This window comes from Tympanuchus pallidicinctus, unplaced genomic scaffold (genome assembly GCF_026119805.1).
Source record: "Tympanuchus pallidicinctus isolate F22 unplaced genomic scaffold, pur_lepc_1.0 scaffold51, whole genome shotgun sequence".
NCBI classification, from domain to species: domain Eukaryota; kingdom Metazoa; phylum Chordata; class Aves; order Galliformes; family Phasianidae; genus Tympanuchus; species Tympanuchus pallidicinctus.
In genome coordinates this window covers 574,232-580,358 of record NW_026294771.1, presented here as the reverse complement: position 1 = coordinate 580,358, position 6,127 = coordinate 574,232, and the positions used below count along the sequence as shown (strand labels likewise).

The 6,127-nt window shown below is 48.7% G+C and overlaps 1 long non-coding RNA gene across 2 annotated transcripts; it reads left to right on the top strand.

The window, feature by feature from the left end:
• The first annotated feature begins 237 nt into the window (after window positions 1-237).
• LOC128091779 (uncharacterized) lies at window positions 238-4,851 on the top strand. 2 transcript variants are annotated; one of them, XR_008211511.1, is made up of 4 exons: window positions 238-300; window positions 531-1,146; window positions 2,115-2,252; window positions 3,226-4,851. It is a non-coding gene; the product is annotated as an uncharacterized LOC128091779 (long non-coding RNA). The 2 variants fall into 2 exon arrangements; XR_008211510.1 differs by lacking the exon at window positions 238-300 and having other exon boundaries at window positions 802-889; window positions 1,051-1,146.
• The last annotated feature ends 1,276 nt before the right edge of the window (window positions 4,852-6,127 follow it).

Genomic DNA, 6,127 nt, shown 5'->3' with positions numbered 1-6,127 from the left:
GCATTTTAACCGAGCTTTTTTTTCTCTGTCTTTTTTTTTTCTTCTCCCCTCCACTTTCCTTTCATCATCATCATTATTATTATTATTATTATTATTTAAGTGAAAGAAGGGAAAAGGAAAAAGAGAAAAGACGTTTGCTAATAAAAATGAGACATTTTGCCTTAAAGAAAGCGACGATCAAAGTCGTTTCCCTGCAGCCCACTCCCCAGGGGATGCCCTCGGACACGATCTAAGCAAAAGGCTTTGTAACGTCGGGAATTTCAGGCTGGGAATGCTCGGGTTGAGCGTGAGGACCCGAAGGTGAGGGCAGCGAGGTGTGCCGAGGGGCAGAAGGGATCCCGAGTCCTGTTTAGATGTGAAAGTGGCATCAAACGCGACCCTAGAGAAAAAGGGAAGCGGAATCCAGAGGGAAAATTACCCCTCGGGGCAAGAAAACACGAAGTGGAGGGCAGTCGGAGCCCCTCGGCCCGGCCCTCCCCATCAGGACTGGCTTGGATGCTTTGCTTCACCACTCTTCCACCACCCCTAAGGTCTCGCCGTTCCCAAATCACGGTGTGTGACCGTCCGGATTCGTCCTGAGATCAGGGAGAGCCGCAGTCAGAAAGAAAACCCCGAGATATTGGATCCCGCTGCACCCTGGAGCCCCTTCCATCGGCACCCACTTCCCACACAATGAAGAGAAACCAAACCGTGCGAAATCCTCGGGGAGAAAAAGAAAAAAATCCTGACAAAAATCCCTTCGGTGCCGGAGAACCCAATTAATAAGAAGAAAAAGGAGGGCAGGGAATCGATCACACCTATCTCAGTAATTCTATTTCTCTGCAGGGCGAACTGGAAACGCGGACGGTGTGCAGAAGGGAGACGATCCCACAGCTCAGCTAGGGAACACGTAATGTTCCCCATACAGCCGACCCCAATTTGGGGCGATCTGAACCGTCTCAGCTCCAACCCAGGGCTCTGCACCGAACCCGGCATCGTGAGCTGAGATGGGGAGGGCGGGGGGGGGGGGGCTCTCTTCACTTACAGAAATATCATTTAATTAATCCACAGATGAGGCAAGGCTTCTAAATTAACCGAAGAAGACTTGAAGTCGCAATAGGAGCTTTGGGTGAAGCGCTTAAGGCCAAACATCGAGAAAGAATTCAGGTATAAGGGAGGTGGAAACGTTGGGTAGCGTTAAAGAAAAAGAGTTGGCAAAATACATCCTGCAAACCTGCAGTCGGATACGAGCATCTACTTATCCGACATGAAAACTCCCTCTTTGCCAAGGCTTTATTGGTCCAACAATTCATTCGATTATTTTTTTTCCCCCTATTTTATTTTTTCGCAGGGAAATCTGTCCAAAAATCTCAGTTTTAGCCGCGTTCAGAGTCTTTTTTCTTTCTTCCTCCCCCCAGTTAATCTTTTAATTAGTTTATACATTTCAGTTTATTTGGGATTATGCTTAAATCTCTGGAAAAGATATCAGTTGGAAAATAAATAAATTGAAGAGTAATATTATAAGAATTCTATGGAAAGACGCAACAAAAACACATCCTTCTCTGGGTGACCCTTAAAGAAAATACAGCGTTTCTTCCTATCCTATTAATTTGTTGGAAAACTTAATTAAGCTCGGCTACCTTCCATTATTTATGTAAACCCTCCGTCCGGGAGACTTTAAGAGGTTTCTTCTCAGGTTTCCGACATTGTTATTAGAAATCCATAAAGCAGGGGAGGGACAGGAAATTAAATTTAAAGGTACCTCATTACGGCACAACTGCTTTCCTATGGCAGCGGACGGAGACAACACATGGCGGCATAAAAGGCTGAGTCCCCCCAGCACGTAGACTTGGCAATCCTCTCGAAATGACCTTTTAATTCCAAACCTAGCAAGCTTCCGTCCCCACAGCGGGCTCTGAGAGTCGGCGGAGAGGGGAGAAAAGAAACTGAAATAGAAGAGAGGACAGCGATGCGAATGGAAGAGCCACGCAGATGGAAAAGCGTGGGGCGGGTGGTTGTTAACAGTGGGTTTGGCTGGGTGGGCATCAAGAGAGGTAAAGGTTATTTGGGGGAGGATTTGTTCCAGAATTTCCCAGCTTTGCTCCAAGCGGGATTTCCCTGCGGTGTTTCTGCAGTCCCCGATTCGTTTCCCGCTGGATGGTGCGGATTAAAGGGGTTTCAGCCCAACGCAGAAACAAAGAAACGACGCTAATCGTGAAGGGTCGGAACCGAGAATGGACGAAACTCCCTACAGACGGTGAGGAGAAGTGGAGGTGAGAACAAAGAAATGTTGCGCCCTATCTTTGCTTTAAAAGAGAGCTCGAACTTTGAGAAGGCAGGGGAAGAAATGATGATAGAAGCTAAAGAAGGGGGGAAGACGAACAGCTCTGCTCGGCCGTCCGCAGAAGAATCCAACAGTTTTCTATCCGGACCGCTGCAGCTGATGAGAATTAAAAGGGAATCGGGAATTTACACGTGGGAAACTACAAAAAGAGCAACACGTTACGAACACCACCTCCCTCCCCAGCACCCGGCGAGGCCGAATCCAGCAGCCATTTACCCATCCTCACCTCCATCCCGCTCCTTCTCTTCGTAATTAATTAATATTATTTTTCAATCAAACTCTCCCACTCCGAAGAAAAAATAGTAATAATAATAATAAAAATAATAATAATTAAAAAGCCAAGGAAATATATAAAAAAGAGCAGCTCCGCTCGTTGGCAGAGCATCCTCCCACCACTTGTTAGAGCGAACCTTTCCCAGCTCCGGCTCATTTCGCGTGATTTCATTTTTCTCACTCCTTTCCTCGACTGGCGACAGAGCAAAGGTGCCGGAAATTAATTTTTAACTAAAAGCCCTTTGTGTTAACGAAGGGGGAAAAAAAACCCCAACCAAACAATAACAACAACAAACCAACAACCCACCTTCCCTCCTCCCCCTGCTTAGCAGTCTAGACAAAACCATTCTATTTTGACGGCGGACTGCGGGCTTTCCCTGCCCGCCTCCCATTCCTGATTGTTTGCATTCGCCCCCTGTAAAAGCCTGGGGAGATGACTTCGGGTTTTTTTGTTTGTTTGTTTTACCCACCTTCGATTTCTGGTGCCTTTTTAGCATCTTTAGACCCTCGTCTAAAGACCTCGTTGCGAAAAAAAAAAAAAAAAAAAAAAAAAAAAAGCTTATATTTTCTTTTCTTTCTTTTTCTTTTCTTTTCTTTTTTTTTTTTTAAATTTCCCCTCGGTCCATAAGGAGCCTCCACAGCAGAACGGACACCTCAAAATCATCAATTGCGGTGGGTGCGAAGCTACATCATCCTTGAGCCGGCTGAGGACATTGGTGATGAAGCTGCGGGCCCGGAGGGGTGCGGGATCCCCAGTGCCGGTTGCTGCCGACCCTTTTGCACCCCCAAAAAGAGGTGCGAGGGGGGGGAAAATATCCCCTCATCCCCTTCCTTTAGCGCTGAGGAGTCGAGGGTGGGTGGCGGAGAGGGGAGAGCTGGGTGCTGCCGGGTGTCTGGTGGGCTCCGGCTTTGCGAAAACGGTATTTTGGGATAAGGTGGGGGGAGAGGGGGGCAAGTCTCTGCCGATTGACTTATCTGTTAGAAAATGCGTGTGCAGGCGGCTTCCGGCGGGGCTCACCAATCCGGGGCGGACGAAGCTGCTAAGACCATCCCCTGGTGTCAATTTTAATGGGAAACTTCATCGCTTTGAGGGGGGGGGGGGGAGAGGGGAGCCGCGTATTTTTTAATACGAAGACGCGAGGCTGCGGTTCACGCCGACTTTCCCGTCGTCCCTCCCCGCTCCGACGCGTTTACTCACACCGCTATTCCCAGCCTTCCCCATTTTTGGTATGGGGGCTATTTTGAGAAAACCCTTTCGGAGGTGAAACAAAACCCCGTGCTTATATCGAGGCACGAAAACCCATCCCCCCTCCAAAAAAAAACCACCCCAAAGCCGAGCCCGACTGCGTGCGTTCAACCCGAAGCTTTTGCCGTAGAGAAGGGCTCAGCTCTTTCCCCGCAGCCCCATGGGACAAATCCTCAAGTCCCTGCAGTCCATTTGCCCTCGGGCTGTACAAATCTACGTGCAAGGGAGGAAAACGTTGTATGTTCCATGCAATAAAGGTTGCGGTGCTTTTGGGAATGGAAAAACCACTTGTCGCGTCGGGAAACACAAGAAGAAGCCGGGAGGTGACACGCAGGTCCCCACTGTGGGGTTTGCCCTGGGGTTTGCCCAGCTCAGGAAGCCGCACCCAGGCTGTTTCGAATAGGATTTATACATTGGATTTGATGCCTGGCCTCGCACTGCAATTTAACAATCAGCGGGGATTCATTTTGTTTCTGTCTTTAAGGGAAAAAAAAAAAAAGCTCTTTGTGGCTCTGCAGGGCTGCAATTGCCAAGGGAAAAACAAACAAACAACGCAACAACGACGCAGCCAAACATAAAAACCCCAAATCACTACAGCAGCTCAGAAGTGGTTGGAGACACCGCTTCCAAAATGGCTCGAGCTGAGAGCGAGAAGAAAAAAGGGAAAATTGGTTCTTCGTTCGAACCTTTTGAATCCAACCTCTTCGTTTGTAACAGTTCTCCTTCTGGAATTAAGCCTTGAGGAAAGGAGTGATGGAAACCTGTTAAAGCTCAGGATGGTTTGCAGCCGCAGCTGGTTCTGTATTCCCGACGCAGAAAATAAAAAGGAGCGGATTTTAGTAGCTACTAACGGGCAATTATTTCAGAATAGGTAATAGCAGGGATTTTAAAGATTTGGGAAATTAGAAGGATTAACCGAAAGTTCATACATATGGAGAGGAAGAGAGAGGAGCTCTTCTTTTCGAAGCTCGCCGAGCCCCGAAGGGGTCTTTGCTCCCTATTCTGCGCTCTCCTTCCCCGAGGTACTCAGAACTGAGAGCAGCACCAGGATTGCAGCAGCTGGGTGCTACAGAGTTGAGGGTTTCCCCCCCATTTCAGCGCCTTTCTGCCTCTCTTCTCCCCTTCCAAACTCTTTCCCACTTGCTCTTTCAACAGCCTTTTGTACAGCAATGAGGATAGTAGCCAAAAAACCTCCACTGATAAAGAATATCAGTCCTCCTTCAGGGTCTGATCCTGCACTGTGGTCCCTCGGGGAGGCAGGGGGCTTTTCCGTGCACACTCGTCCCTGTCCTTTTCCCCATGGACCAAAGTCCAGCTTCGCTTTGCACACCGGCAGCCCGCAGTGCCTTCAACCCGCCCGGGGGCAAAGGCAGACAGCAGCCCCGGCCCCGCTCCTTGCACTTGTCCTCAGCCTTTCTACAGAACCGAGAGCCGTCGGGAAACTGGGGAGGAGGAAAAGAAAGGAGAAATAGGCGTAGAACCTTCAAAGGGAAAGTCGAAGGTTGAGGCGCAGGATATCTCGGCTAGAAGGACTGAAGGTTTGCTCCGAAGGTGTTATTTCGTTGTTGCTGTTGTTTTTTTTTTTTTTTTTTTTAAACACAAAATCTGTGGTTGGTAGGAAAAGAGTAACCAAAAAAGACCCCGACAAACAGCAGCCCTTTGCAGGAGGTGCAATAACACACAAAGCAGCCTCAAACCGCCGCCTCTCGAGGCTCAATGCCAGCACTCACAACCGAGCTCTGCCGTCGGGGCTCGCCGCTCCAGCCCGACCCTCTGCCGCGTCCCCCACGGCCTTCATGCCTTCAGACAGAACCTTTCCTTGTAAAAATCACTTTATAGCGCCCGAGCCTGAAAACTACCAGGTAACAGCTTTTTTACAACCTGACTCCCAGGACACGATTTCATTTCTTTCCTTAACCCTCTTTCCATCTCTCTCCGGGTTACATTTCCCAATGAGAAATCCCTTCGGAATTAGAGAGAATTAAAACATTCAAACCTTGCAATGGGAGCTGATTCACGACCTGCCCTTAAGCTGCAGGATTTTCAGCCTGATGTTGGATCCTGATTCCACCCAGAGGCATTTTCGGCTTCTGAAACATCCCTGGGACGTTCATGAAGGTGGGAAGAGCCCCTCAACCATCAGCAGAGAGCTGGAGAAACTCCATAGGTACATCAGTTTGCTGTTCTCGCTGCTTTTCCTTCTGATTAATCACAGGGTTTTTTTGGAGCTTGGTAGGGAAACGAGGTGAAATTAAATGGAAAGAATCATCAGAAATCCAGGCTGG